This window comes from Chrysochloris asiatica, unplaced genomic scaffold (genome assembly GCF_000296735.1).
Source record: "Chrysochloris asiatica unplaced genomic scaffold, ChrAsi1.0 scaffold00023, whole genome shotgun sequence".
NCBI lineage: Eukaryota > Metazoa > Chordata > Mammalia > Afrosoricida > Chrysochloridae > Chrysochloris > Chrysochloris asiatica.
In genome coordinates, this window is record NW_006408541.1 from 23,835,850 (window position 1) to 23,844,837 (window position 8,988).

Consider the following 8,988-nt stretch of genomic DNA (forward strand, 5'->3'; position numbering starts at 1 on the left):
GGGGGGGGGCCCGCGCGTCCTCGCCTCGCGCGCCCCTCCGCCCCCTTCTTGCGCACTAGCGCTTCCTTGCTCCGAAAATTGGAGCCCTAAAGGTGGCCAGCCACCCCGCAGCCAAGTTTTGTGCTTTATTTGATTGCATGTTAGAGCTGGAGAAAAAAAAAAAGAATGTTTCCTTCAGGGTATTTTATTTCCTTCGTTATTTAGAAGTAACGGAGTCCGTTGCTCACCCCCTTTCCAGGGACATGCTTGTCAGATGTGCAGAGGGTTGGCAGCTACTTGCTTTTTAAAAAGGCGTTATTAGGAAATCCCCTCACTAGTGAGCTAATTGAAATTTGAGTTTGTTTGCAGCTTCAGTTTTATTTGATCCAATTAAAAATACATAAGCAGGCACTTATATTTGTGTACATAAAGTATTCCTAGTCCCAGTTATGACTAATGTGACCGTGGTTTCAGTCGTGCGGGATCTAATAAGGCAGTATAATTCAATTTTGAGCTTGTAGGCCCGTGTTCTCCAAATTAGGGTTTATGGACCATTAGTAATCTGGCCAAGGTTTCTAGTGAATCCTTGGCATCTGCGGGCATAGTTCTGTGTGTGTGTGTGCGTGTGCGTGTGTGTGCGTGTGTGTGCATGCAACTTATTCCCATCCCCCAAATCAACTGTTCATTTCTGGTGTAATAATTCCACGAACGTAGAAAATAAACATTTAAAATACTTAGATTTTGGGGTGTCTGGAATATTGCCTGAGATTAGATTATTGGTTCTCACATGGTATAGACGAATACCATCTCAACAGGCCCCAAGTTTTATGTGGGGGATAGGCTTGTGGCCTTTGGAGAAATCCTGACAGACCACTCTGCTGTGCCCCCAAGGCTAACAGTGAGCGCCTGACTTCCTGTGGGTCTGTATCCGGTGAGGTGCATGGTATAGTAGAATATAATGGTAAGTGAAATTGGAAGATCAGATGAGCACCCTTCAGGAGATGTTTTTTGTGGCAATAGAAAGGAGGTTTGAGATCCGTGTATAATAGTTTGAGATCCGTGTATGATAAAGAGATTAGGCATGATATGTCAAGTTGCATGGTTGATGCCAACCAGAGCAGGTGGTTTCAGATAAGCAATGCATGGCTGTAACCAAAGGCCTGGGAAAGTGATGTGGCAAATTTATTGATTTGGGAGTTTGTTTTATCCCAGGACAGATTACATAGATGAATTATGAGACTTCTGGTATGTAAACTTTCTTCTTGATTATTTATTTCAATACTAAAAACTAACCTCTACTGATCTTTTATTCCCACCCCAAACCCCCACTCCTGGCTTTAGAACCTACCTATGGTAACCAGACGGTAATACTCTTGGTATAATCAGGCTGTGGGAAAATAAATCTAGATCTTTTGTGATTTTAGAGTTGTGTCTCAGTGAGATACACTCTCTGTAGGATTCATGTGTTTTATACTGCCATTTTTTCTTTACTTCTCAAATTTAGCTCACATTTACAACATCTCTATACACTTTTACCACAGCTTTTTCTTATTCTGTAGCTTTAATTATTTTTATGATTTATTATTACTATAGTTGGAGCTTCTCTGGACTCATCATATTGCTTCAGGCAAACCACTTATGAAGTTGAAAGATGTGAAGTGGGAGAGCCAGAGAAACATTGCTTTATTTCTGGAAGATCCTTTAGTTGTTTTTGGTACTTATTTACTTTTCTTATAACTATTTCCAATATCAAAGAAAATCTGAAGCAGAATAATGATCTCTTTAGATCATTATTTGCCGTAATATTGCAGAAAACTTCTCAGAAACAGCAAGCCCTAGGAGATTCCTTCTCTGATTTATAGAAGTTTCCACGACATCATTCAGTTTTCTTGGAAGTATGGTCTTGCATTAAGCAGAGTTTGTGATTCTATCTTCCCAGTTAAAACACGGGGGAGAGAGAGTTCCACAGCCTCAGGCTTGATTATCAGTGTAGGTGCCTTTGTTTTTTGACTTTCGTAGAAAGACTTACTGGTACTAACCAAGGGGAGTACACATGTTCGGAACGCTTTAAACAGGCTTTAGGATTCAAAGACTTCTAGTTGAAAAATATCTTTGGTATAGGGTAATGACAGAACCTAAATCGACTTAGGAGACTGCTCTCACTCCCTTCTTTCCCTCTTCTTTCTTTTATTATAGCAAGATTTGAAGTAATTTTATTTTTAATAGTTGGTGGTTCTCTTTTATACTGTCATCCTTCATACAAAGCTTTTATTTAATACAAGTGAAAAACTGCAATGAGTTTTGTGGAACTGTGCATTTGCTGGTACCCAATTATATTGAAAACTCCTTGAAGTACATAAAATAGTAGCTAGAGCTTGGATGACTCTGTTCCCTACAGAACATTTTTGTTTGTAATGTGATGTGACATACTTGCAGAGGGAAGAGAAAAGAGCGCTCATTGATTGAATACGTGGTATGTGTCAAGCACTCAGCCAGGCATTGGGGCTACAGAGATGACAAAATATCCCAGTTTTCACAGCCCCTCTCAGTGAGATGGCTCTGAAGATCAGAGATATGAAGTTGCTTATTCAAGGCCATAAAGCTAGTCAATGATATGGTAAACATTTGAACCCAGGTCTATCTTAAATTCAAAGCACAATTCTTTACATCCTACAGCTCTTCTTCATTAAAGATTTCTTAAAAAATTAGAAAGTACTTCCTTGATTGACACCCTTTAACCACACTTCTGTATTTTCCATTTCAGGGATTTGTCTCTGAAGAGTAGTTTTGGAATATAGTCCAAACAGCAGCACACTGCTGTTGAGTTGATTCTTACTCATAGTGACTCAGTAGGACAGAGTAGAACTGTCTTAGAGGTTTTTTTTTTAGTAGCTCTGATAGTGTAGAGGTTACGACTTGGGCTGCGAACCACAAGGTGAGCAGTTCGAAACTACTAGCTGTTCCGCGGGAGAAAGATAAGGCTTTCTGCTCCTGTAAAGATTTACAGCCTTGGAAAACCTGTACAGGGTCACTATGAGTCGGAACCGACTCCACGGCACATGACAACAACAACCTTTATGGAAGGAGCCCTGGTAGCGTAGTGGATTATGAGCTGGGCTTCTAACTGAAAGGTCAGAAGTTTGAATCTACCAGCCGCTCCGCGGTAGAAAGATGAGGCTTTCTGCTTCTGTAAAGTTTTACAGCCTCGGAAACCCTACATAGGGGTCGCTGTGAGTCGACTCAGTAGCACACAACCACCAAACTTTATGGAAGCAGATTTCCTTGTTTCTCCTGGGTTCAAACTGCCCAGCTTTCACTTAGCAGCTGAGTGCTTTAACCACCGCCCCAATGGAGTTCCTGGAATACAGTGAGGGCACCCTTGTCCCCCTTGTCTGCATGGTGTAGGAACATGTTGCCTGGTACAGTATTAATCTTGAAGTGTTGAGGGAGACTATAGTTACTTTTTCCTTGACAAAGTGCTCTTTAGTTCATGTCATGGAAGTGTTGATGCCCTCTTGAGAAATTCTTTTACTTTCCTAAAACTTCTCTGAAGGTAGCAAAATGGAGTTATTAAATATCTACCCCTTTTCTGAACTAAACAATTGTGTGAAGTAAATATCTGCCTGTATTACCTGTTGCTGTTCATTGCCATCGAGTTGGTTTCAACCCATAGTGACCCTGTATAGGGTTTCTGAGGAGCGGCTGGTGAGCTTGAACTGCCAACTTTGCAGTTCAAACCAACTTTGCAGTTCAGCGCATTTAACTCTCAGTACCACATCAGGACTCCCATACTACTTGTAGTGGTTAGTTTTTATTTATTTTCATCTTCCCACAATTATTCTTTATATCATGTAACATTGTGGCTCTATTCTGTGCCCTTTGAAATTTGTGGTGTTGTATGTTGCTGTAGAGAAGTTCTGGTGTGGCACTGCAGGTTAATGCTCTGGACTGCAAGGTTTGTTTGAACTGCAAGGTTGGTGGTTTAAGCTCACCAATGGCTCCTCAGAAACCCTATACAGGGTCACTATGAGTCGGAACTGACTCAGTGACAGTTAATAACAACAACAACATACTGCTGTAGGATAAGCATGGGACTGCTAACCATCAAGTCTGTGATTCAAACCCACCAACTGCTCCTTGGAAACCCTGAACAGGTTCACTGTAGGTTGAAACTGACTCAGGGGCACTTACCAGTTGCTCCTTGGAAACCCTGTACAGGGTCACTGAATCAGAACCAAATCCATGGCACTTAACAATGACAATATGCTTGTCTGACATAATTGGAATGTTGTTGTTAAAGTGCCATAGAATCAGTTCCGACTCATGGTGACCCTGCACAGGGTTTCCAAAGAGCAGCTAGTGAGCTTGAACTGGCCACCTTGCAATTCAAACTGACCCTTCCAGTCAAGCACATTAACCTGCAGCATCACACTAGAACTCCATAATTGGAATCGTTTCTATTTTAAGGAAATAGATTGTTGTTGTTTTTAAATGGATGAACATTTTTCTTTATAGTCATACTGAAAGACTTAAAAAGTTTAGCAAGAAACAAACTGATTTTTCAACAGGCTTCTATAGTGCTTTTATCTGCTAGCTATTTTAGAACTTAATATAATATGGTGTTTGAAAATTTCAGGGAAACTGGTAAGTGGAATTTTAGGGTAACTTCAGGACACGAATCCAAACATAAATAGAAAGTGATGGATACATATTTGAATTTTCTAAATTAGTGAAGGGATATTTCTATTTTTCTACCCTTGAGAAGCTCTTCTTGGGGGTATTTATTCACTGATCTTATTTAATGGATCTACTTATTATGTCAGTAGTTAGGTTTTAAATAAAAAATTTTTTTTGTTTTTTTATATGTATCATATGACCAACGCTTTGCATTTGTTGTCTGATTTTTAATTCTCAGATTGTCTGTGTAAAAAGTCATGCTTAAGGCTAGAAGAGGGTCGGTCTGACCACTCTTGTAACATTGGTCTTTGTTGTTAAGTGCTGTCCAGTAGGTTCCAACTCATAGCCACCCTGTTTAGGGTTTCCAAGGAGCAGCTGGTGAGTTTGAACCACTGACCTTGTGATTCAAATTGAACTTGCAGTCCAGTGCATCATCCTACCTGTGTATTGAGTCGGTACTGACTCATAGCCACCCTATGCACAACAGAACGAAACCATGCCCAGTCCTGTGCCAATCTCACCATTGTTGCTGTGTTTGAGTCCATTGCTGCTGCCACTGTGTGTGCCAGTCCATCTCGCTGGAGGTAGTTCTTTTTTTTCTCTGACCTTCTACTTTACCAAACATGATATCCTTCTCCAGGGACTGGTCCCTCCTGATAATATGTCCGAAGTTGGAGAAATGAAGTCTGGCCATCCTGGCTTCTAATGAGCATTCTGACTGTACTTTCAACACAGAATGGTTTGCTCTTTTGGCAGTCCATGTTACTGTTAATATTCTCCTCGAACATTATAACTCAAACATATCAATTCTCCTATGGTCTTCCGTATTCTAGCGCATTGTTGTTAAATGCTGTCGAGTTGATTTTGACTCATAGCCACCCTGTATAGGGTTTCCAAGGAGCAGCTGGTGAGTTTGAATCACAGACCTTGTGATTCAAACTGACCTTATGGTCGAGTACTTATCCTACAGCGCCACAAACTTCTTGGGATTCATGAATCCCTAGGATCCTCAAGCTTGTGTGTAAATTCCCTAAAATAGTATTTAACATTTTGATTGTTTATATTTTTATGGGGAGAGAATCCATTACTTTTTATGATATATGGGACTCCTCTCAGGGCCCTCCCCTCTCCATCTTGAAAAAGGGTGAGGAAACCAACAGACACAGATACTTTACCAAGCTTATTGCCATCAAATCAATTGCTACTATGTTGTTGTTGTTAGGTGCCATCCAGTCAGTACTGACCCATAGCGACCTTAGGCACAGCAGAACGAAACACTGCCCAATCCTGGGCCAACCTCACTACTGTTGCCATGCTTGAGTTCATTGATGCTGCCACTTGGTCAATCCATCTCATTGGGAGGTCTTCCTCTTTTTCTCTGACCCTTTTCCAGCGACTGTTCCCTCCTGACAATATGTCCTAAGTGTGAGAGACGAAGTTTGGCCATCCTGGCCTTTAAGGAGCACTCTGGCTGCAGGACAAAGTTTTCCAAGATTGTAGATTTTTACGGAAGCAGACTACCACTTTCTCCGGTAGAGTGGCATAGTGGGTTGGAGTTGCTGACTTAAATTAGTTTGTTGTTGTTGTAAAGTTCCATCGAGTTGAACCCAACTTATAGCAACTCTGTTTCCAAGGAGTGGCTAGTAAGTTTGAACCATCGACCTTGTTGTTCAAACCTACCTTTTGGTCTAGTGCTTATCCTACAGTGTCACACCTTGCTTAACCACTGTACCACCCGGGCTCCTCCTGACATACAATGTTGGTGTTGTATGTCATTGAATCAATTCCAACTCTCGTAACTCTTCATAGGGTTTCCTAGGAGTGGCTCATGGGTTTGAACTGCTGACCTTTTGGTTAGCAGTCCAGTGCTTATCCTGCAGTGGTGGTGGAGGTGGTGTACTGTGGATTCAGTTCCTACTTACAGCAACCCTGAAGTAGGGTTTCCGAGACTAAACTTTTACTGGAGCAGAAAGGCTTTATCCTGCAGAACCACTGGTTGTTTCAAACTGCTAACCTTGAGGTTAGCAGCCCAACTCATAACTACTATGCTACCAAAACAGTTATTGTGGATCTATTTTGCTGTACTGCAGTTTCAGCCTTGGTCACTTGGTCTGGACTTGGGGAAGTACTGCTTCTGCACTCCCCTGGGCAGCATCTCGGTGTTTTGTGGGGTCATCCCTAGCATTTCTCCCTGCCTCTGGTTATACTAGAGAAGTAGTTTGGGTCGCTGCCCTGAAGCCTCAAAATAGAGCAAGGTTGGAGTTGTAGGTCATGGGGGGCCCTGGACTTTTAAAAAAAAAATGTTTTATTGTGTATTGAGTGATAGTTTACATGGGGGAACATTAGTTTTATATTCATCCTATCCTATATCGTAAAGGGTATACCTTGCATGTCATTTCCCCCCTGCATCCTCAGCTCCTCAGCACCCCGGGCACTCCATCTCTTCACGTTGTCCTCTCTGTCTTTATCTCAGGCCTCACTGCTTCTCTGGGTGGGGTCCCGCTCTCCTCTCTTCTCCGTTGATGGTCCCAGGGCCCTCCGCTCCTGCCCTGGACTTTTTGGTGTCAGCCTTCTGCCACAGCATATGATACTGAAGGGGGGCTGCCATAAAAGCTCCTGGTATGCTCCTGCTTTGTAGGCTGTTGCTTATTCATGCTGTTATTCCTCATTCAGTATGTTAGGAGGAAAAGAGTTTTCTTCCTTAGGATGCTAGAACAATTTAAAAGAATCCTGTTTTTTGCCTTGTAATTTTTCTATTAATGTTAATTTTAAGCAAAGTTTTTCTTAAAATAATGTCTAGTTGAGCATGCGACTTTATTTTACAGAGAACATGCATTTATGTCAAGTTCTGTGAAAACATGCTACTACAGGAGAAAGAATCATATACTAAAAATTTTCAAAAAATTATTAACCGAAGGCAGTCAAATCAGTAAGACAGAATTCTAGAGCAGCAAGAACATTCAAAGAGCAGTCTCAGGGAGGAAGTTAAACCTACGGAGATTTCCTCAGGAAAGTTCATTTGTTGGGCCAGACCAGATGGTGGCGTGATGTGTAGAATGAGGGAAACACACAAATTTAGGCTATTGGGTGAAGGACATTGACTGATAGATAAGATTGTTTGTTTCTTTCCTAAGGATGTGTAAAGAAATGTACCAAGATGTTTACAGAAGTGTACCTGGATTGTTTACTTTGACTCAAGGAAAATCATCAGTATTCTAAGAAATCTTTTAAAGGATCATGCCTGGTAAGCTAGGTCCAAATCATAGATTCTATTTGCTAAAAAAAAAAAAAAAATTCATATAACTTAACACCAAGACTTTTTATTAATGTTTATTATGTATTTTTGGATTTATGTTCTTGATGTATTAGCCATCTTAATTCACAAAGGGGTGAGTGTGAAAAAGTTATTATCCTTGTTGACCATGTGATAAAATCAGATCATATTATAACTGATGATACAGAGCACTTCTTTACACAAACCTGGGATAGTATCATTTTAAGTAACTCAGTATTCTACTTAATGGATTTATGCTGAATTGTAAAAATGCTCTTGGGAAATGATGTTGTTAAGTGCTGTCAAGTGGGTTCTGACTCACAGTGACTCTGCGTAGGGTTTCTGAGGGGCAGCTGATGGATTTGAACCACTGACCTTGCAGTTAGCAGTCCAGTGCTTATCTTACAGTGCCACTCCAGAACTTCTTAGAAAAGGATTGAGGATATGAAAGAGATCCAGTTTCAGAAAGACCTCTGTAAAAATCTGAACTAAGGTCTGTTAGACCAGGGCTGAAGGAACCCTGCTGGTGTGATGGAGTGCTTGCTCACCAGCTGCTTAACCAAAAGGTCAAGAGTTTGAACCTGCTGGTGAGTTTTGAACCGCTGACCTTGGCGGTTCAAACTGCCCTTGTGGTTCAGTGCTTATCATATAGAGCCACAGCAGGACTCCACTGTGCCACTGTTGTTGTTAAGTGCCGTTGAGTTGATTCTGACCCATAGCGACTCTGTGTAGGGTTTCCGAGGAGCAGCTGGTGAGCTTGAACTACTGACCTTGCAGTTCAAACGGTTTGCAGTCTGGTATGTTAACCCACAGCACCACACCAGGACTCCACTGTGCCACTGGGGAGGGGAGGGTTAATGTGACTAAGTAATAGATGGAAGACTTTAGAAGAATCGATGCATCTGAATTTTAGTGTTGGCAAAGAATATTGGAAATACCGTGGACTGCCAGGAGAACAAACAAATCTGTCCTAGGAGAAGTACAGCCAGAATGAATGCTTTTTAGAAGGATGGATGTTGTTGCAAGGTGCCATTGAGTCGGTACCGACTCATAGACCT

The 8,988-nt window shown here is 41.4% G+C and overlaps 1 protein-coding gene across 1 annotated transcript in view; it reads left to right on the forward strand.

The window, feature by feature from the left end:
- CHD6 (chromodomain helicase DNA binding protein 6) overlaps positions 1-8,988 on the forward strand; it is a 343,529-nt gene that overhangs the window by 731 nt on the left and 333,810 nt on the right. The gene's annotated exons all lie outside the window — the stretch shown is intronic.